This window comes from Ambystoma mexicanum, chromosome 7q, assembly GCF_040938575.1.
Source record: "Ambystoma mexicanum isolate Mex_15411 chromosome 7q, UKY_AmexF1_1, whole genome shotgun sequence".
Lineage (NCBI taxonomy): Eukaryota > Metazoa > Chordata > Amphibia > Caudata > Ambystomatidae > Ambystoma > Ambystoma mexicanum.
In genome coordinates, this window is record NC_090941.1 from 583,096,017 (window position 1) to 583,123,228 (window position 27,212).

The window sequence follows — 27,212 nt, forward strand, 5'->3', positions numbered from 1 at the left end:
TCCTGCCAATGTTGCGGTAGGACGGGGGCCCTGGCAGGGTCCCGGCTCAGTCCCACTTTTTGGAGACTGCCGGGGCCCGGCCCCAGCCCACTTTAAGCACTGCCTATTACCACCAGTCACCACATAAGCGCAGAGGGCGAAGTCAGACCCGAATGACCTCACTCCTGGGAGGGCTGCAACCGTGCCCCAACGCCTCGCAGAGACCAGTTGAGTGTAACATTATGCCTGTGGACATATATTTTGAGATCTCAGGCCCCGATATATAAGGTTTCACAAGCTGGTGCCGGTCTTGGAGCCTGTGAATATAAAAGTTGGGGATTTGTGTTTACAATTTATGATTGAAAAAAAGTGGTTTTCAAGGAAGGATTGGAGGGAGCGAAAAATCGAGCCATGGCGGACGCCAACTCTGTTTACATCCAATCCTCCACTGTCAAACGGCATTCATTGCACGGGAGACTATTCTTCGCAACGTTTTCCTTTCTTTGGTTTCACGTGATTTGCACCTTCCCGTTTCGCTTTGCTGAGCACAAGACCCTGCTTAGGAATTCCAGTGTGCGATCCCTAGCTATATCGTTTCTATAGAAATGAACTGCCTTAACCCAGCGCCCGCTGGACTTGTGCAGCGACAAGTGCGAGAGGGCGTGGCCACGCCTTCAGACTCAGCCCTACCGCAGGGCGGCTACCACTCGCCACTACAGCCGCTCACTTCAAGACAGGAAGCAAGAATCTGAGCCGCCCGACGCCCGGTAGGTAGAGAGATTGTGTGCCCGCGCCCGCTGCTGCCCAACTTGGAAGGGGCCGGGATGTGCTAACGAGTTCACGGTGCGGATGTGGCCGGAATACACCGCTGCAGCGGATACGCTGCTTGCACACCCTGCACACCGCTCCAGGGCACAGTAGGCGAGCCGTGTTGGGTGGTTCTGTCCTTCTTTCGTGGTTACACGATATACGAAGGCCACCCTTCAGCGTCATACCGCTGCCACCCACCTGTGGTACACACAAGTGTGGATTGTTAATAAACTATAGAAAGTGTAGCTTCTGCTGTAGCGGCTAGCATTTCAGACCTGCTGCCTTTTAATGGTAATACGAGGCTAGGCTTGCCCGTTAGATGTACAGTATCGCCCCTCTTGCCACCATTCTCTGCTCACTCCAAGAAGGTTAGGGTAGGGGCAAATCCTGGGGGGAAATGTAACAGCCATTCCTCAGTCTGGCGGTTTTATCTGCAATAATAAGACACTGTCAAAGTGTGTGATATTTATGGATGTGTACAATTTATGAATGACATCCCGGTCTGGTTTGTTTCTTTTCTCTCGAGGGACCTTATATGTGTTTTTATATCTGGAATCTTGATGAGTGTTTAGAAGTCGCAGTGCGGGAATGCCCGGCGTGAAGCCAGCAGCTACAGTACACATCTCTCAACCTGTCCTGTCGCCAAGGAGGGCATGTCACGTGTCTTGGCATTTATTACAAATGCACCATCAGTAATGGAAATGAGAAAAATGTAGTTAGTGGAGGAGCCCTCACATGCTTGGAGGGCGGGGCTGTGGCGGGCGGGGGAGAGGGGCGTGGCTGAGGGCCTGGTTCCATTCCAGGTCACGTAATATCTCGTCATAGAACCCAATCCTGGCGATTTGCATAAAAGTAAGGAGCATTATTTACGGAAGCATAAGTATGGGCAGAATTTTAAGTTTGAAACGTGTCTTATTGTGATTCACTAAGACACCCTTTTGAGCGAATGATGGAAGTTGGGCTCTGCAGTTTTAACTGGTCACGCTATTGACCCTAAGAAAATAATATCTCTAGATTGCAGAACATGCATACCAGGCTGGACACCTGCAACAATTATGTGACACTTTGGCAGTTTCTGTATTCCGTTGCCTATGCCTAGTCTACTGAAACTGACTGTTGAAACGGTTGCTCCTGCATGTGATAACTCGGCAGGACAGATCTGGCTGCGATCAGAAGCGCATCATCTAGCAGACTACGTTCAGAAGACTCGGCAGTGCTGTACAGTCTTCTGATAGCTGTCTGCTGGTTGAAGCGCAGGTCGTCTGAGTGTCGGGGGCAAACCCCATGGGTCTGGGGACAGCGAGGCTAGACATGTTTTGCTGGAGCCACAGCTACGTCGTGTTCCGACGGTGGCCCATTTTCTGCACTGAATACAATAAAAGTTAACGTTTTTAAGGAGACTGATGTTAGCCCGGCTTGGCGCTTTGTTTAAAGTACCACTCATGCATGTCCTCATCCTTAAGGAGTCGGTAAAACCTACATCACCTGTAGGCCTGAAAATGTAAATTATTCCGGACTGCGCGTGCAGCGCAGGTAACAGCTTTAATTGCTAGCTTCTCACTAAAACAAGGAGGCTTTACAGTATGGGGTACAGGCCAACTCTATCGGCAGGTGTTCATCCCCATGATGACCTATGGTCTAGAGGCGTTATTTGATTTAGATCTCAGCTGGCTGCAGGTCATAGAGGGGACATTTTGGCAGCGGGTACTTGGTCTCGCACCGGGAATTTCAATGGCCATCATACGTTTGGAATTGGGAATACCCTCATTGAAAGCCATTGTCTTGAAAAAAAGGGCTGGGCTATTCCTGAAAATGCGTAGTGGTACAAACAATCCATTGCTGACAACAATCAGGAATTATGCAAGAAGCGAGACTCCCTGTCACCTGCTGCCAACATGACTAAATACCTTGCGGATATAGGTTGGTCTTGGAGGGAAGGAGGGTACTCTAAGCAGGTCCAGAATGCCCTTGACAAGCGTATTGAAATGTGGGATTGGCTGGAAAACTTTGCCCACCTCAATACCCTGAAAAGCTATACATTTGTGCAATTTAGGCTATATTCATTTATGAAACCGCAAGGCTACCTCAATCTTTGCCCCTCCAAAAGACTGCGATGTTTCATATTACTATTAATGTTGGTCCAGCTCCAGACATTAGTGCTCACCGGCAGAAGAGGGCAGATGCCAATGGAGCAATGTATTTGTCAGCTGTGTAAAGAAGTCAATACACTAGAGTAAGCTCGACATGTATTGACACAATGTGGAAGCTTGATAGATGTAATCCATTGCCATATTGGGATGTATATCCATGACCTTGCAACTATTTCTGATCTAACATTTTGGCATCATTGCATTCATTCGGAGAGCATGCGAGTCTTGACTGCTTTTTACAACACCTGGCTTAGAATTGAGAAAATATTGGTCATTAAGATCTGAACACTGTGTCTACATTAATCCTTAGACTCTGCCTAAGCCTGGGAATGCTGCAGGCTGTTGAGACCAGAGAACTCTATGATGGTCTGCGTAATGTTCTAATCTATGTTTCTTTCTGTTTCTCTGTAGCTAAGGTGGCATGTTTTGGATTTTAGATATGTTAGGTTTGGTTGTTTAACTCTTAATTGTCATTTTGCTAAAAGTGAAAGTGATTGTCTTTTGCTATTCGCTATTTGACTATTTTATTAACTGTTATATTATCTGATCTTAGTACTATTTTATATTTCATGTATAATTCTAATCCGATATGTGTGAAGTTTATTAACTAAACTGTATCACATAAAATAAATAATAATAGTAGGCCTGAAAATGCGGATTGCCACCAGTTGGATCCCAAAGCTCGATTTTAAGAAATACTCATACATGGATTAATTTAATTGCCAATTGTAAGGCCACACTATAGATGCAGGAGCCCAAGTACTCTAATTTAATATGATGTGAGCCTTAAGCCAGGCTGGTTGATTATCTCATAGACCACAGGAGATAACCTGACATCTCTGTATACTGCCACTAAAGTCACTGGTTAATGCAAGCATGCTTCTTGTTGTTATGCAAGAAGTGAATACAACGTGCAATAGGTTTTGTACATGTTTTCATGTCAACAAATTAGAAGCATCACTGAGTAGTCCGCCTTGTTAAGTTACAATAAGAGGTTGATGTGATCCAAGTTTTTAAATTGGAGCAGGCACCCCAGTGACCTCTGCAACGGGCTACTAGTCCCACAATCCATTGACAACGGAGTCTGCCCCAGCCCCTTTACCGTAACATTCTGTCAAACCCAGTGGCAAGTTTAAGTCAAAGGGGCCCGATGGGCAAGATTGCCAGCGGGCCCAGAGTGGGCGAGTCGTGGAGGTGGAACTCAAGGTGGGAGGAGTCAATGGGTGTCGCAAGCGAGACAGTGATGAACTTTAGGGACACATATTTCAAGTTTATTTTTTTATTTTTAATGTTAGCGTTGTGTATGCAGTGGTCGGACTGGAAACATCTTGGCCACTTCAGAAGAATTTGCTGACATAAGTCTGCCCAACATCACTGAATTATTTCAAGTGAGGAATCTACTCTTTTTCCATCCGCTCACCTATTCCAAAATCACACGCTCTCCCCTTTCCCTTCTCAAAAATGCCTCTCTCCTCTTCCATTCGCTCCCTCTACCGTTTACCCCACCACCGTGCCTTCCATGCGCTGCATTCTTAATCTTCCATGAAGCCGCCAACATCGCGCCCCTTCCATCAGCTCACCGTCCATACACTCTATTCCTCCCCATAGGGAAAACGGTCTTTGCCACAATTTAAAAATATGAAGTGTACACGCAAATACTTCTGCACAGTAGTCTGACTGGTGAATCTTAATAATTCCTTAAGAGTAAACAGTATATACTTTTCAGCATATGTTAATTAGTTAAACTAGGAAAAAATGGTATGGACTCAGAGCAAAAGGGAGTTACCGAGAAGCATGAAAACTAGTGTGGAAACATCTATCTACTGATCTTCCCGTCCCACCTGCTCTCCCCTTTCTCCTCCACCTGCCCTCCCCTTTTCTTCCACCTGCCCTCCCCTTTTTCTTCCACCTACCCTCCCCTTTCTCTTCCACCTGCTCTCCCCTTTCTCTTCCCCCTGCCCTCCCCTTTCTCTTCCACCTGCCCTCCCCTTTCTCTTCCACCTGCCCTCCCGTTTCTCTTCCACCTGCCCTCCCCTTTCTCTTCCACCTGCTCTCCCCTTTCTCTTCCACCTGCTCTCCCCTTTCTCTTCCACCTGCCCCCCCTTTCTCTTCCACCTACCCTCCCCTTTCTCTTCCACCTGCCCTCCCCGTTCTCTTCCACCTGCTCTCCCCTTTCTCTTCCACCTACCCTCCCCTTTCTCTTCCACCTGCCCTCCCCTTTCTCTTCCACCTGCTCTCCCCTTTCTCTTCCACCTTGCCCCCCTTTGCCGCCACCACTTCCATGGAGTGCACTCATCCACCTTGTCTTGGCTGAGCAGAAGCGAGGATGAAGCCTCTTTTCCCCTGCAAGTGCTGAACAATGAGTCACCCAGTCCCTCCTCATCTCTGCTTCAACCTGCTCTAACAATGCCTCCCTGAACCCGGTCACCACTCCCAGTAGCATGTGATGGAGAAGGGTGGGGGACCGACATCTTGTTGTAAAATGCAGATTGTTCCCTGTGGCAAACCAGAAGGAGGACTCGGACCGGAGGCAATACCTTTTCAAGTAACTTTATTAAAAAGCTTAAAAGTAAAACGCCTCACTAACCCCATTGCTAAAGGGGTGCTCCCTTCCTATCAAACTAAACCTAAGGTGCCCGTCCATAGAAAAATAGTCCTGCGTCCAAACCTATCCACTTAACTGGCCCTACCAATTAGAACAAAATAAAATTAGATGGATTGCCCTGCACTCTAATGCTGGATACTAGAATATTTCCCTGGTTCTCCGTACATTTCTCCTGCCTCTGGTTTCTGCAACTTAACAGTTCTCTTTATTTCACAATGCTCGGCAGTTTATCAAAGCTATGTTCAACAACAAAAAGTCTTACGTTCCAAAAAAACCGAAATGGGCGAGAGGATGGGGTGGAGAGGTTTCAGGGAAATCGCCCTCCATCTAAAGAATTTTGGACAAGGCTACCCACACATTTGTCAACAAAAAACCCTTCTTTAAATGGTGAATTTGATCGGTGACTATTGTTATATATGGAACAACACTGGAGTAAGGCTTTTTTGGAATATTGTGCAGTGTTTGAATTGGCTGCCGAAGAGATGTGATGAGAGGATCTTATGGTCAACCAGATCAAAGGCAGAAGAGAGCTCTAGGTGGAGATGGGCTGGTTTTCCCTCATCCTTAATGTCATCTAGCTGATTCTTCAAATCAAGCAATGCTGATTCCGTTCCATGGCCTGGCCGGAATCCAGATTAGTGCCTTCCCAGAATGTGGTTGGTTTCGAGGTAGTGCTGGATTTGCATATAGACTGCCCTGTCAAACATTTTCAAAAGGAAGAGGTCTGTATGATATGGCATTTGTAACACACCTATACACAAGTGTATCAAGGCATGACGAGGCAAGGAAGGAACAGAGGGAGGACAGAGACAACAATCTTACTAGGCCAAGCGACATTGAGATTGCGCAAGTGCAGGGGAGGGGGAGGGGAAAAGTGACAGGAGAAAGGGGAGGGGGCAGTGCTGTACATGGGATCACAACAATAACAAGTGTGGCCAGCAAGTGGCAGGTGCAAGGGTAAGTGCAGACAGCCTGTGTCCAAAAGTGCAGGTAGGAGGGACTGTAGGGTTATAGATACAGACACAAGTGCAAGGGTTGCATGGGGGCAGTGCGGGTGTGCAACTGGGAGGGCAGGGACCTGGGCCCGAAATCAGAGGGTATCCAGTTGACCAGTACAGTATCAGACAGGAAATCAGCAGGGGAGAGGAAGAGGGAAGGTAGAAGCAAAGAGGAAGGTCTTGAGGTACTTCCGGAACCGGAGATGGTTCTTCTAAGTTTCAGAGAGGGAGGGAGGCTGTTCCAGAGGGAGGCCCCAGCTGAAGAAAGAGATCTACCACCAACTCGTTGCTTGGAGAAGAAACTGACCCTGGGGAGTTGGAGGTGGAGGAGCAGAGCTAGAGTAGGAAGGTATTTATGAAGAGAGAGTTGGAGGTATTGAGTACCCAGGCCCCAGAGGACCTTGTGGACAATGGCGAGGGACTTGAACTTTATCCTTGCAACCACTGGGAGCCAATGGAGAGATTTCAGTGCCGGAGAGAGACGGTCCCTGGGCTTGAGGCCAAGGACAAGTCTTGCAGTCCTGTTCTGGATGAGTTGCAGAGGGCGGAGAGTAGAAGCAGGCAGATTTAGAAAGAGGTGGTTGCAGTAGTCCAGCCTAGTGAGAACCAGAGCTCTAGAGACTGTGAGCTTCTGGTGGAAGGAGAGGATAGGAAGGATACCTCTGAGGAGGTGCAGTTGGTACTAGTATGACTTCTTAGAGAGGTCAGAGATGTGAGGAGAAAACGAGTGTGGAGCTGAAGATGACCCTGAGGTTCTTAGCCTCACAGGTGGGAGCAGGAAGAGGGCCAAGAGAGGTCAGCCAGAGAGTGACCGAAAAGGAGGGTGCAGGTGTGCAGGTAAGGAGAATCTTACTCTTACTGCCATTAAGGCAGAGATCATTGGCAGCGCACCACTCCTGGATAGCAGACAGACAGCCAGAGATGTGAGAAGGAGAAGAGGTGGCAGACGGGAGAGTCATCCGCATAGCACTGAAAGTTGGAGCAGAGGGTGGCAATGCAGTGGGCGAGAGGTGCCAGGTATAGGTTGATCAGCCAGGGAGAGAGGTTAGACCCCTGGGGAACACCACAGGTAGAGAATGAGATAGAGGAAAGGAAGGACCCAAGTTGGACCTAGGAGGGTTGACCAGAGAGGAACGAGGTCAGCCAGGCCAGGGCCTGATCGGTGATACCCAGGTTATCACGGAGGCGATTGAGCAGGATGGGTGTAGTGATGGGTCGTTAGTTGTTGGGGGTCACCGGGTCAAAGGCTGGTTTTTTAAGCAGTGGAAGTATCCAGGCTTCTTTGAGGCAGATCCGGACCAGACTAGTGGTGAAAGAGGCATTGGTGAAGGAGGCGATGAGGGGGGCCAGGGTCTCTGAGCATTCCTTAATCATGGCGGCTGGGCAGATGTCTTCTTTACATCTCGAGGGTTTCAAGCCCTTTAGGATGGCAGTCACTTCGGCTACTGTGACATTTTTTTAGTGACAATTGGGGATGTTTCGCAGAGTTGTATGTGGGGCAGACGGTGGGAGTTGTAGTTTTATTTTCCTCATCCGGAATGGAAGAGTACAAGTTCCCGCATATGGTGTAATATAAAGCTACAAAAAACTCCCATTGATAAAGCGTGAAACTAAATGCATGACAAAGTGATTGTTTTACACAGATTGCAGCTTTGTATGTACCACCATAGTCTCTACTCGCCCAACAATACCTAAATAGCTTATTCAATCTATAAAAGTGAACGAATAAAAGTGCCACAGACAGAAGGTACTTCCGGTTCCTTGTTCCCATCACTGTTCCATTTATAAATGGTCAGATGAGAGTTGTTAAAAGGCATTACAAATGAATCCCTCCTCTTCTATTCCTGATATCTTGGATATTATCCAAGAGTATTCTAATGTTTCTGAATACTTATTAAATCAAATTCTTGCTATTTAATTACTAATATATTACAAGAAACTATTAAATTATAACATTGAAAATCTAAGTCACAACATACATGATCTCCTCTCTTTTTAACATGTCGGGGAAGGTTACAAACTATTAAATTGAACAAAGCCCCCCCCCCCGCATCTTTTATGTCTTAGGTCTACTTCACTTCAAACTGCCTAACAAATTCTGCAGAACATTGGATTCACTTATTACAACATTTCTTTGGTGTAAAAAAAAAAACGGCTAGAATAGCCCTGCACAAGCTTAAGCTATCTTGTAATAATAGACAAGTGCGATTCCCAGATTTTCTCCTTTATCATCGTTCTTTCATAATCAAACAATGCTTCCTCTGGTTTAATACCATTCCAGATATTGCTGCTCCCAATTGGTTATTATTTGAAAAAGAGCTTCTTGCTGGTAGAAAATTTACTGATTTGGCAGAAGGGTTTAAACCAGATAGTACATGCATTAATCCTCTTATCAAAACCACATTAGAGGGAATATGGGTACTTGATTCAACTTTAGATCGTCATATCAGATTATCCCATAGTGCTCTCCTCTGGGACTCTTGGATCTGAAAAGGCATTGTTACTGTAGGTGATATCGGGGGTTCACTTGAGGCTTTTTACTTCGCACAATGATGGTCTCTTTTCAAACTTTCCCCACATGAGTTGGACCCAGCCCTACAAGGGTGTATCCTCCACTTTTACTACATAAAATAGGCAAATAGTCCCCGAAAATTTAAATAGGGAGTAAAAAAACTCCCAACAAAAAATAGGAAACCGACATGTTAGAGCCATGTGCTCCTGCGTTCATCTACACAGCTCCATGGATCTGTTGGTACCAGTAATAAACATAGTAGCCCAGGAAGAGACGACTATTATGACTGCTGATAGGAAGATGTAAACATGTATCTTTTAATATGCATGTGTAACTAGGTGCAAAAACATTTTTACTTGCTTGTAAAACGCTCCCTTTGGGAACTGGGTGTACATTCTGACCTAAAAAATAATTTTTCCTCCCACCTTTGAAAAATAGGGAGTACAATGCTCCCACTTCCAATTGTTATCTGGATCACTGGTTGGACAGATATATTTTGCTCACTACTGTGCTCCTAGATGTATCCGAAGATCTAATCTTCGTCAAGCTTCTATTTTAGTGTTTTGCATTTACTCAAAATAGTAGGTCATGTGGCCACTAATTTATAGTATATTTAGAGATTATATGTTACGCAATTTTCGGGGTTGATTGTTTAAACGTAGGTAGAGTTCTCTGGAGTAACACCTGCAATGCAAATATTAAGTCAATTGGTCTCGCATCCCTCTCTCTCTGACTAATTTATTTTAAATGATGACTTATGGACGACGTGTACTGTACACAAGGAAACTGATTTCCCATGCATCTTGTTGGCATTGCAACTCCAGTTCAGGAACACTAAAACACATGTTATTTGCAGTCATTTGTAATTTCTGGAAAGATGTTTGCAAAATGATTGTTGATATTCTCCCAATCCAAGGAAGTGTTTCATTTTCACGCATCGTTCTTAAATCAGTAGATACTTCTGCCTCAGTAAACCCATGCTACAAGAAATTGTTGGATTTGTTAGTGTCCACTGCAGTTAAAACTATAACGTCTAACTGGAAATCTGCTCATTCTATTTCTGTTCATACTTGGCGGGAGGGGCAATCTTTGTCAAAAGAGCCTAGGCATTGACATACTTAAAGCTAAAAAGCTTAATCAGTTTCCTCCAATTTCTGGAATACTGTTTGCACCTACTTAGACTCACATAGGGCACCTCCTGACATTTAACTTTGAGTTCATGTCTCTTTGTTTTTGCCTTGACATGTACTTAATGATGAATTAATGTAAATGATTATGCATAATCGGTTTCATCTCTGTAATCTGAACGGTGGTTGTTCTGATTGTGTTCGTGTGTTACTCCTGCTTAGGTCTATGATTGAGTTAAGCATGTTTAGATTTATATTCCAATAGATTACCAAACCTATTTTTGTATGTCTATATATAGATATATTTTGTATTTATTGAAAATGTTTGAACAACAAAAGAATAGCGCAAAAAAGATAATTGAGGCCTCACTGGGAGGTCTTTTGCAGCCATGGCTGTTTTTAAGTGAGAGAGTATGGGTAGGGTGTGATCAAGAGGCCCTGTCAGTAGGGTCTCCTTGGCTGCCTGCTTAATCCACTTCTAGTCTAACCTCTTGATCAGCACTGGCATGGAGCAGACAAAACCAACAGTTTTGGCTTTTGTAAGCGTAGGATAGCCTTTTTCTAGGCACTGCCATTATGGCACAACCTGGCCACAAGATGGCTATAGATGGAATTGTACGATTACCTGGGCATATGATATTGGTCCCTTGCAAATGCCTATGTTTATTTGTAACACTTTATTTGTCCTTTTTCTTAACGAACTTAACATGGAGTCCCATTCAAATATATATCAAATATACAAGCATTATCTGTGGTATCCTTCCAGTCAATAATACCATTTCCAGCCATAACATAAGCAATATTACGCCATCTTATCCGCACAAGTTAACTTTAGCCATGTCCTTCTGAACTACCCACCTCACACCAAGCCCAGTAATCTATAACTCTAATTCACCCATCCTTCCTTTCTACAGTGATCTCAAATCTGTGCGTTCTTCCAACTTGTCCCAGGCCTCGTGCCATACTGTGTACTGCAATTCATCTCCATCCGCTGGAGGCCCCGGATCACCCAGGTCCATTTCAGCCCTTACCCACTTACGCATCGCCCTGCGCCAATCCCCTATTGAGGGTCCCCAACATGCCCTCCATGCCATGGCAATCATCTGCTCAGCAAGCAATAGTCCCAGAACCAGGACTTTGGTCACCGCTCTTCCTCGTCTGCTCTTCCCTCTGGGCAATAGCCCAAACAGACCGTGTTTAACCGAGATGTGAACCCTCACCGCAACCAACCTGAATGAATAGTTCTGAACAAACCAGCTCCCAGAACAGTCTAACCCTAAAACAACCCCACCACATATATAAGAAGGTCCCTGTTTCCCTTTCACAGCTACATCATGTTGAGTCCACTTTGGCAACCATCGTAACCACCCTGAAGGGAGTAATATAAGCTTGCTGCACTATTTTGCACTGGATCCATTGTAATCTAACATTCCTTTAAACTTCTTTGCATGCCCGAGAACTCTATTTCACTCCCCATCCGAGATCTGTTCCCCTATGCCTGTCTCCCATTTGAGTCTCAACTCCTCTGCCCTGGTGACACATTCTGCTCTGGTCACCGCATGTAATTCCAAACCTTCTCCCCACCCCCCCTTTGGCTAGTAGTAACAGTGTAGTAATGAACTCGTGGTTTCTCTGGAAAGCCATCCTAGGCGTCCCTTACCCCAGCCACCAAACTTGCTTATTACAGAAAGTTTAGGCAAATGTCTGGTTGTGCCACCCTGTACTCCGAGTAGGTAATTGGCCTCTTCTCCACATACAAGTCATCAACGACACCTCCCCATCCCAGTCGGCCCATCATACCTCCCTTCCTCCCACTCGCCGCAATCTGCTACAGCCCAGAGGCACAACAGGCATGAAGGGAAATCTCTAACCCACACATTGGTAGCCTTTCACCACACCGAAGCTCCCTCTCTCGTTCCCCGAGCAGTACCAGGACTTGATCCAGCGCTGATTCTTTCATGATCCACCCAGTATTACGAACCCTATGCGGCTGAACAAACCAATCGACCATGTGCCACCCAGTCATATGATCTGAAATCCAGCACCCCTATGCCCCCTTTACCTGCTGGCAATTGTAATGTACCCAGTGCTATTCTTAGAGCCCCCCCTTGCATAACAACCTGGATAGAGTTCTATGTAATGAACGAAAACAACACTCAGAATTCAGAGCCAATGCCATTATTTGGAACACTTATCATCCGGAGTTTGAAAATGTTGATCCAATACCAATACACAATCCAAAACTGTTGGGTTTGCCAATGCTTGTTTTTAACAGGAATTGAGTGCATGCAGGGAATAAAGGTCTCTGTTCTAACTGACAAATCGAAAATCGTAGTGTGTAGTTTTCAAACGACTGAGTTTCTTGACACAATTATCCTCTGGGATCCTCTTTAATCTGGCATCTGACCTCTGCACTCTACTGAGTCAGCTTTCCTCAAATCAGCAACTACATCTCTCCAGCTCGTCATGCTTACCCTTCATCTATTCTTACTCTTCTTGACCGCTCTGCTTTTTTTGATACCGTCAACCATTCTGACGTTCTCTTAACACTATCTCTCCTGGGCATTAGGGACAAGGCCCTAACTTGGTTTGATTCATATCTCAGTGACAGACACTTCCAGGTGTCCTGGACCGGCCTTACTTCCTCACTCATCCCCCTTACTATTGGTGTTCCCCAAGGGTCGTTGGTCTACTTTTGTTCACTCTCTATACCTCTGCTCTTGGTACCTTGATCTTCTCCTATGGCTTCTCCTCTAGATTCTTTACTGATGACACTCAGGTCTGCTTCTCCTTTCCCACCGTATCGAATGAGCTACGGTCAAAAATGTCTGTCCCTGCGCCATCAAATACTGGATGGTTTGTCACTTGCTCATGCTCAACTCTACTAATACTGAAGTTCTCTACTTACCATCCAATGATCCACCTCTTCGATTCTAAACTCCTGACTACCTACCCATCTCTGCTTCTGCTCTCAACCTTGGTGTTCTCTTCGACCTATTTCACAACTTCATCCGCTTCATCTCCATATCTGCCACTGCTGCCTGACTTAATCATCTCAACATCAGAAAAATAAGACAGCATCTTCCCTTCAACACTGCTAAGCACCCAATCTCCGCTTTAGTACTCTCTCGATCTGACTACTGTGGCAGTCTACTCTGTGGCCTTTTCATCTATGAGTTTTCACCTCTCAACAAAGTCCTCCATTTTGCTGTCCGTGCACTCTCCCACAGCCTGTCGTCAGTTAGGCAGGTTATCTATGGTTAGCTATGGGACAGAGGGCAATGTATGAACTCATTCTCATCTTCAAAGCTATACACAGACGTGTCCCACCCGACTTATTGTCCTATCTCGCACACTACATCCTGCGGCGCTCCCTACGATCGTCCTCGGCTCAACTCCTTGCCACCTCTAATTTTCACTCTTTTCTGCGCCTTGCTCCCTTACTCTGGAATGCTCCTCCTCTACCTCGCCACACTACTCTGACTCTATCTCTATACAAATCCATCCTCCTAGCTCTCCTACTTTCTGAAGAACCACTTGCATAGCATTCTACCCCAACACATCTCCTTGTTCTTCTCTATACGACAACCCCACAGCACTTATCCTTCGCTCCTTCATCCTAAAACCTAGCACTTCCTCCACTATCCTGCTCCTATATCTTGCTCTACTGTCCTTGTCCCTGGTTCATGTTTCTACCTCCCCAACATCATCTGGCCTTATACAGTCTTCTGCTCTGTAAATAATGGTAAAGGGTAGTGTAAGCATTTTTAAAATGCATGGGTCTCCCTTGTAATTTTCATTAAATGGATACAAAAAAAGCACACTTCATTAAGACATTTATTTTACCCCATGAGTTCATTTACTGGTGCATATAAACTATTAACTCTCAGAAGACTGCTTAGAAATAACACCAACAGGCTGCGTGCTGCATTAAAAAAGTTTGATGTTTCTGTGGGTTGTATCTAGCTCAAAGAGATCCCTGGAGGTTCTGTTTTGGGCGGCTAAGGCCAGGAAGTGGTGGAATGACATAGAGATTAGCACGGCCATCAGTGGGTGTTTTCAAATCCAAACGACACCAATAAGCTGTGTAGCCTCTTCACAGCTCATCTCCCTTCTGACTGTGCTCCAGTGCAATATTTTCACTATAGCGCCGCTTAATAGCCAAAACTAGAAAGAAACCCTTAATTTGATAATCAAGCGGCAGGCCTCTGGGATTTGCCCTTTAAAACACCTCTTTCTGTATTTTTATAATGTTGGCATATGTGCTGGCATGAGCAGGGCATAGCAGTGGCAGGGTTATGGTGGTTTTACAATAACTGGCGGTTTTTGTCGTGTTGCTGCAATCATAACATCGTTTTAATAAAATGTTTTCAATGAATTTCTATTTTGTTAAGGGAACCTTAACCACGTGGTTCCTTTAATCGGAACCAACGGGTTTTTTTTCCACTGAATTTCAGTGGTTTTTGTAATGATGTCCGGTTTCATGTCAGTATTTTAGAGGCATTGTCTATGTCTGTGCTTGGTTGCTTTTTGGCCAGGGCATAGATTTTGGCACTGCCCAAACATTCCTCTCTGACAAGGGGAGACATTCTCAAGTTACCCAATGAGCCCACTGGAGCTGGTGTGCAGCAGTGCCCACAGGAACCATGGACCAGTGCAGGGCCATTGGCTGAGCAGTGTTTTTAAATAAAATGCTTGCAGCAGGGGTGGGCTATAGGGAACTCTGGAGATTCCCCAGTAGGCCTCTGCAACCTGGGCCTCTTCTGGGTGGTAACCTATTTTATTTCCAAATGTTCTCATAGGAAAAGGGTTGGGCTTACTGCAAGTGTGTAATATGGGGCCACATTTGAACATTATTTCCAGGTCCTCTTGTGGTTTCCAGTCCACCCCTGGCTTGTGGCATATTATACCCCTATGCACCCTCCTTGCCCTCTCTAGATTCTGGGTCACCCCAAGAGGGCTACAATAAGCACTTTTCAGGCCCTTTTGTAGAGCAGAATCTGGCCAGACCCTGTAAAAAGTATGAGGGTGAAAATGGCAGCCCCCTCAACAAAAATAAATCCCCTCTGGCCACCTCCAGATTGGCTTTCTGCAAGTGAGGAGCCATGTTAGTTATTGCCATCTAGGTCGGCATAGCTAGGTTCTGAATCTTCTGGATGGGGCACCGTGGGCCCAGACGCTATTAGCCACTGGGGTGTGCAAAAAGTGATCTGTGGGTCCGTGGATTGGACTGGGTGGACGCCGATACCCCTTATCTGTGTTGGGCCAATATTGGGCATATTTTAAATGAAAGCTGTGCATCTTGACAAATTTGCCAAAGCACGCTTTTGGGAGCAAAAGCCTGCAGCAGTTTTGGAGTCTGGCACAAATATACATTGATTATTGTGAAATAGCGCTGTAGTGTAGAATATAAGGTTACGCTTTTCGTGTGTTGCACTTTGTATTGGACAATTAGTTCAGTTGGACTGGCTGTGGGTACCTTACCATTGCATTTCCAAACTTTGTAAGCTTTACATTGTGTTACCTTTGGAGTTAGATGTTTAACATATTCTTGCCATTTGCACACTGATATCAAAGTTAAAACCTTTTCCCCCTCGCTTATAATTGGTTATTTATAACGCGGGATTCGAACCTGCGTTGCTCTGCGTCGTCTTGCTTTCAAGACGAGCGTGTTGCCACTGAGCTATACTACCCATTGTCCACAAACGTCTGTTTCGAACTTCGTCTCTGCACGTGAACATTCTGCACGTATGGTACAGGGATGTGCTGTCTTTGGCGGGCATGCCTCATTTTTTTCTGCGTGGAGTGTGTGTCATACATTCATGGTGTTGTCTGTTGGGTTCCGGGTGTTTGGCAAGTGCTTATGCTTGTTCCGCGTGAGGTCTTGTTGTCCATGGGTCCTGCTTGTTTGCATGTGCATACTGGCATAAGTGGTTGATGGCGCAAATTACCATTGATCCATTTGCGTGCAGTGGTGTTCCACGTGTACCAATAAATGGATACAGTTACTTTTCTTAAAAGGAATAACTCGAGTTTGCCTGATCGCGATTTAGAAAAACGTTTGGGATCATTGCCAGTGAAAGGCAAGATGTGTACCAAAACCTCAGGAAGGAAAGCAGACCATTTCAAGATAGACATCTGCAAATTATATATATATTTTTTCTACATGAACAATTCCTGAAATTTCACGAAGTTCTGAAGTGTTGTTTGGACGCAGCCAGGTCAGTTGCTTGCCAAATTTGGCGATCTTGTATGGATACGGTCAAAGGATACAGACGAAAACGTGTTTTCATTTTACTATGTATAGTTCCATGCAATGTAACCTTACCTTTTTATGAATCTACCATTAAAACTATGAACAGACTAAAAACATTCACAGGCACATACATACTGCAACTATAAAGGGGTGGGGGAGTCCCACTGGTTCCCCTCAGTCCTATCCCTTTTCCTTACTCCAGTTAAACATCCTCATTGCCAGACCCCTAAAACTAAAACTTATTTTTGAAACAAAACCAAACCAACCCTACCTCTTTGCCAGACATTGCAGAGTTAAATGTCCAATCAAAAGGTAAAATACAACATTTTTAGGTCGTTTTTAAATAGGGTGGTGTTCACCATTTACAAGGCTTCTTGGGTCGGTTGCTGGTCTCTGTTGGTGAAACGTGGCTCTTTCGAGTTGGGGTGACCTCATCAAGGTTCCCCCTTTTAGTTTCGTGGCGCTTGTGAATGGTCTCCGTGAGTGAGTTCACCTCGCCCATGGCCCTCCTTTGGAGTGTGGCATCGGGTTATTGGCACAGGGGTGGTCAGGGTTGGTGCCTAGCCCCTACTTCTAGGTGGCCATGGTGGTGTAAGTTTGTTCGTTTGGGGCTTTTCTCTGACGGGTTTCAATTGCACAGGTGGGTCAGACTCGGGGTCTTCGTGTACGTTTGCATTCTTTATGAGAGTTTTATGACTCTGAGTGATTGGTTTCAGACTCCTCCATGTTGGTGTAAGCTTGTCTGATTTGTTAACATTTTATTTATGGGGAAGTTGCTCCATATCCCCCTTAGAGGGCCCCTTCCCACCCAATCACAACTAAACGAACCCCTCGTACATACTGTTCTTGTTTGGGGAATTTGAAATGTAAAACAAACTGGATCTTAATCGAGGGAGATTAGCTACATTTTGCAAAGTAATTTTTTCCATAAAAATGCATAACGCCATGGTGAAGGTAATTGTGAGGCGAGGGTAAGAGGGTCAAGGAGTGGAGGTTATGAGCGAAGTATAGGGCAGGAGATTGTGAGTGACTGATGGAGGAAAATTTAAGGCTAGTGGGTGGATGAATGTTAGTGGTAGGTGGGGCACTAGTTGAGGGGTGTGGAAGGGGAAGGTAGTGGTAATCTCTTGGAGGGTATTAGTGGATTGTGATGTTTGAGTTATGGAAGAGGTAAAGTAGCGGTCAAGTGTGAGGTGTGGGACATGAAGGTGGAGTGAGAGGGATGGTTTGGTGGGAGGTGACAATTGGATTGGAAATGAATGGCACTGCAGATGACGGAAGGGGGACGGACACAATGTTGAGTTGGATTGGATGGAAGGGTTAGGAGGTTAAAAAGGTTGGAAAACAAGAGAGTAGTGGGAATTATGGCATTGTGGAATGTGGATAGTGCAAGGTATGACAACACGCAGGCTAAGATCTTTTGGATATGGTGGTGGTGTGAAAAGTATGCATATTGGGTGTGGAGATTTGATATGAGGAAGGTTGAGCTGTGCAGAGTTATGGTGTGTGTCTATGGGCTGTGTGATGCCTGTGCTTCTTTGGGTGGCAGAAACTGGGCCTATATATATGAATTTGGGATAGGGGTGTCTCAGGTGCATGTGGTATCTTGCCCTTTGGGAAGATATAGCGTGCAGATGTGGGCTTGGAAGTAAGTGGGGCCTGGTTCTGTGGGTGGGGTGAATTGTGGATGTGAATCTACATGTGTCATTGGGGCTATGCAGGATGAGCTAAAATATGGACAGGGTTTATGGCATGTTTATCATTGCAGAGAATAGGGTGTGCGAATGTGGGGTGTTTGGCTGCATGGTGTGTAATTGTGTCATTGGAGGTCATCGGGGGTGTGTGAGCTGAGGATATTGATCTAAAGTGTGACAGAGGGGACTGTAATTGGTGTCTCAGGCACATATTATGACGAGCAGCTTTTATGCGTTCTGTGGTGTTAAGTGGTTGATGCCCGATTGTGGTGATGAAATGTTAGTTGTGATGGTGCATGCAGCATTGGAAGGATTATTTCAGAATCTATTTTCACTTGTTGTTTGTTACAATTGGGTTCTTTTCATTCAAAATGTCGCCTATTCCCGTCTCTGAAAGTGAGGAATTCAACTTGTTGGGAAGATGAAGGCGAGTGGAGGAGGGGTATCTATTCTAACCGACAAACCATCATGGTTTCCCTGTATCAGACGCCTGACAAAATATGGAAAAATAAACGGAAAATGTTATGGCAGGCCACATTCCCAAAAGGCGTCTTCTACCTGTTACTATTTTGGTTTATCAATGACCATTAATGCAACACATTCGGTGTTGTATAACTTGTGTACCACTTAAGTTGTGTACACGTCGAAGGGCCGAACTACAGATAGTTGGCATATTCGACAGCTTCTGGGAACTTGCGAAGGTATGGGGCCTTCCCGCCATCAATAGACACTCCTTTCCTGCTAGTCTGGTAGTATCGGATTCCTGAGGTGCAGTCGGTATTGATAGTACACAGTGGCCTTCACAGCACTTCCTGGTGAACACGAGGCTGCCCGAACTTCATTCTTGCACTTAGCCATTATGATTCAACTCACCCCACTGTACTTGTACCCCGCAGAAAGCAGCTAGTGAACTCCTATTACAAAATAGCTTGAGTTCAGACATACAGAAATACCATTTCCTGTCAGAGAAGTAATTTTGCCTATAAATGCGGGGAATGAGAGGGAGGTGCACTCATTTCGAATGTGACAATCTGAAGGGATGGGGTTAGGCAGAGTGGTGTTCCTCTCTGCACGCATAGACAGGGCTATTGTGTGAGGAACAAGTCCTATTTAGCCTGGGGCTTCTTGTGGTATCGGGTAATATTATCCCCACCAATAATATCGCCATATATAGGGTCGTGGGGTAAGGCCAAAGGCGATATTATTAGTGGGGATAATTTATGGGGCAATTAGGACCGGGGGCTGCAGGGGTGTCCCCCCCCCCCGCTCCATTATGGTGGTTGGGTGGTTGCAGGGGTGTCCCCCGCAGGTTCCATGGCTTAATATCGCCGCAAAAATATGGCAATATTTTTGTATGGTGATATTTTTGTGTACATATTAACACATGGAATCCTTCTTGTCCACGCTAGCATGGTGAACATTTTGGAGGGTCACAAAGGAAATGCAGAATTTGGTTTTACAAAAAAAAAATAGAACCAGATTGGACAAAGAATGAGACGTTGATTGGAGTCCCTCGATTTGAAATAAATGCACTGTTTGGTGTGCACGCTGCACACAGTCATTCGTTTCGATATTTTCCTACAGTGAACCCTTTATTTATTTATTTTTGGCATTTTTGTAACGGCCAGACCCAAGGGTATCACTTCGTTTAGTACATAGGCAGGAAGAGATCTATTGCATACAGAAAGAGCATAGGCAGAAACAACGCCAAAGTTATTCATACTTGCCAAATAGCCAGGTCTTGATCAGTTTCTTGAATTTGTTGAAGGAGTGCTCATTTCTGATGTGTGCAGGGAGAGTTCCAGAGCACAGGGGCGGTGACGCAGAAGCTGACACCACCTGCGCTTTTGCTCTTAAAGTGTGGGGTGGTGAGCAGGGTGCCCACGCTAGACCTGAGTGAACGCACTGGGACCTTGATAGAGATGCAACTGTTGACATAAGAGGGGGGCCTCTTGGTGGATGCATCAGTGAGTGATGAACACTGTTTTGAATTCCACCCTTGCTTTGATGGGGAGCCAGTGGGATTCACGTCTAGTGGCTGTGATGTGGTCAGAGCGTTTAAGGCCAAGGGCTGGATGGAGGGCTTTGTTTTTGAGAAGTTGCAGTTTAGACATGTTCGTGGTTGAGGTGCCCAGTGATCGGTCATTTTTTCGAAAAATAAATGTCGAATGTCAATAATGTCGAAAAAATAATGTAGAAAAAAAAGTAGATTTCTTTTTTTAATTATATATTTATTTTGGGGTCCGGGAATAAAAAAAATGGGTAAAACCCCAAAACATTTTTAAAAAGGGGGTTGGGAGGAACCCCCCCATTTCGAATAAAAACCATAATTAAAAAAAATGCGACTTTTTTTTCGACATTTTTTTGAAAAAATGACTTTCGACATTTTTGTATTCGAAAAAATGACTATAAAACGAGTTGCCCATGAGGAGGACATTGCAGTAATCAACCCTTTGAATCTGTAAAGTCCCTAATTCTTCATTTGGCACAGTTTGAATGCCTTCATGCTGTTGCTACGCTGCTGGGAATCACACTGCACACCTCCGCCATTTGCATGGTCTCCTGTTGCTCTGGCGGATCTGAAAGAGAGTGGGAGGGGTTAGGCTTTGCTGTTGTGTTGATTCCTGCAGACCGGAAGTCAGGGCTGTGCCTAGGCAAACATTTCAGGCAAGGGGGAGAGTTGAGGGTGTGAGGGAATCCTTTCAAATGTTGGGAGAGGGGCGGACTTTAGAGATGCTGGAGAAGGGGCAAACGTACTTACGTGGGGCATCTAACTTCATTACACATTCTAATGAGACTATTCTAGTGCGGCTTCCGAGTTACACGCAGTATCCTCTCTCCATCACGTCTAAAACCACACACTTAAGAACTGCTGTGAGAATGAGCTGTCTCCTGGCCCTTACATTCACTCCCCTGACATGCAAATACTCAACACCCCATTAGGATTTCAAGTGCCTAAAATCTATGCATACGAATAAAGGTGCTATGAATGACGGGCTTTACATTAGTAATTGCCGGGCCTTTGTTAACTGTGCAGCCCCGGCAGCGTTTATTGTCTGTGTGTCCTGATCTGTCCTGCCACGGCTCACTAGGTGAGCCAGGTAAAGACAATATAGCCAAAAATACAGTGGGGGAGGGGGGTGGACTAGTGCCCAGTACTCGTTGCGCCAGAGCTGGAAGTCCTCTGAGCTGTGCGTGCAGGTCTGTGTCTAGTTCTTAATTCACATGTACGCAGAGGCGCCTGGGTCTCTTTCTCAGTGTTATTTGTCCTGGACACATTGGTGTTTGTTTCCATAGGGGTGGCTTGTGTTCCAGTGGTGCTAGGATACATTGATTAGTTGTTGTGGTATGTAAGATAGCTGAAGAGTTGCAGCATCCTGTTGTTTGGAGTTTGATGGGATGGATCTTTAGCCTGCCATGTGCGGATGACTTAGTTGCGTGTAGTGAATGCAACTGTAGGAGTTCATGACAATGTTAATGTGGGAGATTTGCAGTTTAGAGCGTCCTCAGAAGCCATTTGGGCAGACTGCTGGGGTTGTGCCATGCTTGGTGGGTATGTTTAAAGGCCAGGTCTTCTCAAAGTGTTCCTTAATGTTAATTGATTCTTCATCATGTGGATTCCCTTTGGCAGGGATTTCCAGAGATTTGCCGTGAGATTTGAGATGGCCGCTACCCCATATCCCTTTCTAGCGTGCTGTTGTCATGGATGAATCTCAGTGCTCCCGTTGGTTGGCACAGGATGATCTCTTTTGGATGAATTCTGCTCCTTGTTCGTAAAGGGTTCTAAGGGCAATGCATAGAGCTTTGAAATGGATGATTTTCCTGACCGGTATCCAGTAGACTGATCAAGTTGGCTTCTTATATTGTGATTAATGCCGGACTCCACCCTCTAAGCACAGAACTGGTTCCGAGTATCAAGCCTGTGCTGCTCGGTGCATTCTTGTGCCCCAGAGTTATCCTCTGACCTGGCTTGATATGTTCCCTCCTGTCCAGTCTACGAAGACCCGCCACTCTCTTCTGGATGTTTTGTTACATGCACTGCAGGTTCTTACCTATGTTACCACATTATACGCTGTGTGCTTTTGGATTTGCTACTGAGTTCCAGTCGGCATGCTCACAGTTCACAAGCGTTTAATGTTCCCATGATGGTCCTCTAGCATGGAATTTCTGATCCAAGTGGAACATTTCATTTGAAAGGAATGGATAAACATTTTGGAAGTGCATATCAGGAAAAAGACCAAATATCAGACCAGCACTAAGATCATCCAAGTGAGGATCACTTGACTGGAGAGCTCCGCACACACCTTACGCTATCCCAATTAATGCCTGCTGTTCACTTGGTCGAATGAACTATGTCCTCTGTTTTCACCAAGCAGAAAGTTGGAAACCTGGTGATTTCTCACCCAGTACTGCATCTATCTTTAGGCGAGCACCAACTTTCAATTGATCACAGTTACCAGGATCCCCTCTCTCTGCGCCACACAAACTATTGGATTGGATTCACCAGGCTGCTGCTCCTCTGCTGTTTGGACTGTGGAAGCATAGTTTACGCTGTACATTTTTTTTCTGAACGCAAGGAACTCTGATCACACCACACCGGCCTTGAAGGGGTTCCGCTGTCTGCCAGTGGAGCAAAGCATCTAATTCAAAGCACTCTCTTGTGACAAACACCATCTTTGCTGGGAAATGTCCACAATATTTGCAAAACCCGATTCCCTGCTAAATCCCTGAACTCACAGCTCAAGCAATGGCAACCTGACTTCAAAATGCGAAATTGACCATAAAAACAATGGTGGGGACTTTGGAATGTCTTGATCCCAGGCATCAGGAACTTGCTTTCAGGCTACCTGCCTTTTGAAAAGCACAGGAAACCAACCCATTAAAGACGGCCTTTGCAAACAAGGCAGCCGCTAATGGACCTACCGCCCCCTTGTGAAATGGCATCTGGCCCACAAAAAAGTCATCTACTTGCGTAGTCGCCTGTAAACTGGGACGAGGTCCCACAAACAGTTCACAAAGTGCCACCAATCTGGACCCCGTGGGTTGCTGATATGTGAGTTGCCTCCACTGGACATAAACCGGTTGGGTAACCAATCAGCTGGATTCTTGCACTCTGAAGAGGCCTATGGTGACATCCTGATGCATTTCCAAACATTTAAGTAAATGAATGTCTTTGCGGGTATATACTCAAGTTGGTGCTGTGAAGGTGCTACCATGGAAGGAGACACAGACAACAGATTCAATGTATAACCAAGTGCTTTATTAAAGAACATGTCAGTATGGAATAGGGAATAGAAACAAGGTTACAGACTGACTACCCCTCTCTCTTAAGTCTAACGACACACCAAGAGCAGGTGCTGAAAGGATGGTGTATAAATCACCAGCAATTACCTTGAGGGAGAGACAGTTTATAAACAGAACCGTAATAATTGTATCGATAAATCTCTTTAATAGGTTTTGTTAAAAAAATATACTAATAGGCTTTATCATATCTCACTCATACCATTCATATCAGTGCAATCATTCTGTGACAGTCGGGTGCGGAAATTTACAATTTCTTCAAACATATTGGTTATTGTTAATATGAAAAACAATGCGAAAAAACACAATCGAATTTTCTATAGGTCGACACATGTTTCGGCCCCTTTCAATAGTCCCATCGTTGTCCACGGTGGTCTAAATAGTTAGTGCTGGGCCATCTTCAGGACAGTGATGATTTAATACAAGCTTAACGTCTTCACCCTATTTCCATATGACAAGCCAAATCTAAAAAACATAAATAAGACAGAAATTACAATATTTAACGGTCTGGTCTCTTCTTGATGGTCTCAAGGTGATGGCTAGACATCTAAGCCAGAGAAAGGGCACCTACCAGTGGCCGAAAAAATAGTAGTAGACCACGGAGAAGGAATTGAAGGGTATCTTCAGTATTCCCCTGATATATAACCCTAGCGAAAGGGGAATAGAAGAACAAAGGAAATTACTACCTTGTGTGTATATTGTTGCACTAACTAACTACTCAACATTACGTTTTAAAATGGCATAACAAAGCAAACTCACAGGTGTCCCTTGGGCAGTGGGTGGAGCTTTAGAATTCTACAGCTCCCGCTCGTGTCATGGACAGGTTCCCGAATCGAGTGGCTTTCTTCAACACTCGACCTCGTGGTGTCTATTACAAACGAAAAAACACGGGGAATTAAGAGAATGGCCTTACTGAAGCCTATTTCACGCGAGCTGGCATGATAGTGCGCTCTGACCGTCGTGATAAGTGCGGTTGCACCTGGGGAAACTCGGCCCTGTATATCAGACGGCCGATGGTGGTGAAGACACATATACTGTGTGATCTTAGTAATAAGATACGCGACTCGCGCGTGGAGAAATGCTGAAGGTAAAGCGGTGACATGGGCCGGGCGGTCTTAGTCGCTCGGGGTCGATATTAATGCGTGAAGTTATGCTGATTGCTCTCGAAGAGAGCGCTGCACCTCACCTTGTTGAATCGTTCTAGCGATGCGGCGTTGTTGCTCGAGCAGCGTCTGCTAGCTTCTGAATGAATCAAAATGGGAAAGGGGAGGGGCTAGACATATTTAAGGATCACGTGAGGCTCAAGGGAACGTGGAACTCGGCTAACGCGAGTCATATGTGAGCTGCAAATTCCCGCAGATCCAGAGCGTGACTCAGGTGCTAACAGAGACTTAAGTGAATAGAAAGTCGGCATTTAAAATGGCTACACTTACCAATATCACTTTAATGGTAAAACGGTTACATTGTAGTCTCAATTATAACAGCCTGACGGCATGAACGTGACATGTAAGATTAACATCAAAAACAGAGTACTTTATTGTTAAAACCGTCAGAGATAGAAATAACACGGTTTAATGTGCAGTGTGCAATGTCTCGAGTTAAAGTATATATTCAGATGTCTTACCACATCATATGAATCGAAGCAAAACTTCCGGCACAGGTTAGAGTGTCATGATGAAAAAGAGTTGTAGACATCATTCGTGAAGTCTCACGTTGCAATAGGGAGTATAAAGATAACTGAGCTGTTTAAAGAAAAGCACTCCATTCGACGGCTATATTTAATCCATTCTGGACTTTTTTTAAATTATAGATCCATTTTTGTTCCGCTTGGGTCAGAATTTTATCTTTGTTCCCATTGCGGCGAGAAGTTTGTATGACTTGGATGACACACCAGCGAAAGTCTGTGCATTTGTGTTGTTTTTTAGAAAAATGGGCCACTAGTGGTTTATTTTCGACTGCATTACGGATGCAGGATTTATGCTCATTAATCCGTTGACGAACTGGTCGTTTGGTTTTGCCTATATATACCAGCTCGCATGGACATATAATGGCGTAGACCACCCATGGTGTAAGGCAGTTGGTGAACTCTTTCAACTGAATGGTGTGGTGACACAAAGTAATTTGTTTAAAAGTGGTGGTTTGAGCACACACTGAGCAATGGCCACATCGATGGTGGCCAATTAGAGGCGGGAAACCCCACAAAGATGTTTGTGTGAATTTTTTGGATCTGACAGGTTGATACGAATGTACCAAGTTGTCTTTGATGTTTGGTTGTCTTTTAAAGGCAAACCTTGGAACCGAGGGGGTGAAATCTTCGGTATAGATCATCTTCCAATGTTTGCGTATGATCTTTCTGTAGATGTTACTAATCGGACTAAAAGTACTAACGCAGGTTATCTTGTCCTCTTGGTGTTTTGGTGTGGGTTCTAGCGTATTCATGCGATTGGTGTGTAAAACGCGTTTATATGCTCTTTGTATCGTTTTTTGAGGGTAACCTCTCTCTTTTAGTCTTAACTTAAGACTTTTAGCATGTATTTTGTATTGTTGTACATCAGTGCAGTTTCTGCGAATGCGCAGAAACTGACCATAGGGTAAACCCTCTTTCAAGCTCAGGGGATGAAAGCTTGTATAGTTTAACAAAGTGTTTCTATCAGTTGGTTTTCTATACAGGACTGTTGCAATAGAACCTCCTGTAGTTTTCTGAATTTCTAAATCTAGAAACGGTATTTTGTTTGGATCAGTATGGATTGTAAACTGGATGTGAACATTCTGAAGATTCAGCCACTGATGAAACAAAGAAAGTTGCTCTGAGGTACCACTCCATATTAGACAGATATCATCAATGTATCGTAGCCAGTGTTTGATATAGTTTAGAAAAGGGTTGCGGGAGCTGTAGATGGATTGTTGTTCTAAATTGTCCATATACAGATTCGCCAGGTCAGGGGCAAAAGTAGCTCCCATACTTGTGCCTTTAAGTTGGTTAAAAAACCGGTCTTTGTATAGAAAAAAGTTCTCTGTGAGAGCTAACCTGATACATTCTACAATGAATGCCGTCGGTACTTGGAGTAGGGTATCTATGCGTCTCTCTAGATATTCAGCCATCACCTTGAGACAGTCATCTTGTGGGATACTAGTGTATAAGCTCACTACATCTAGAGTTACCAGGATATCAGTTGGGTCTAGATGAACATTTTCTAGCATTTTAATCATGCTCGTGGTGTCTTTTACATAAGATTTCATTTTGGAAACAAAAGGTCGCAAAAACCAATCGGAATACATTGATAAAGGTTCTAGGATGGAGTTAATGGCTGCTACAATTGGTCTACCTGGAGGTTGTGTCTCATGTTTGTGAATTTTCGGAAGTAGATAGAAGACCGGGATGGTGGGATGTTCGTTCACCAAAAATGTATGTTCCTCTAGGTCAATCCAATTTTCTTCCAAGGCATATTTCATAAGGCTGTTAATTTCTTCTTGCAGCCGAGGGGTAGGGTCAGATGGAAGTTCTCTATATGAGGAGGTGTCATTCAGATGTTTCATTATTTCAATCTCATAGAGTTCTTTAGTCCACAGTACTATCCCCCCTCCTTTATCCGCTGGTTTGATTATCAGGTTCTCGTTGGTTTTTAATGCTTTTAGTGCTTCTCTCTCCGCCTTGGATAGGTTATTCTTTGAATGATTATGGTTTTTAATCACTTGTTGAATTTCCCACGAAATCTTTTGTTCAAAAGCTATTATTGCCGGACTGACCATCGCGTTGGTAGGGACAAATTTGGAGGATGA

General features: G+C 44.8%; 1 protein-coding gene across 1 annotated transcript in view; it reads left to right on the forward strand.

The window, feature by feature from the left end:
• The first annotated feature begins 610 nt into the window (after positions 1 to 610).
• Positions 611 to 27,212, forward strand: part of STOML3 (stomatin like 3) — a 355,332-nt gene continuing 328,730 nt past the window's right edge. The window contains exon 1 of the mRNA XM_069639736.1: positions 611 to 746. The gene's annotated coding sequence lies outside the window, so the exon portion shown is untranslated. The remainder of the gene's footprint in view (positions 747 to 27,212) is intronic.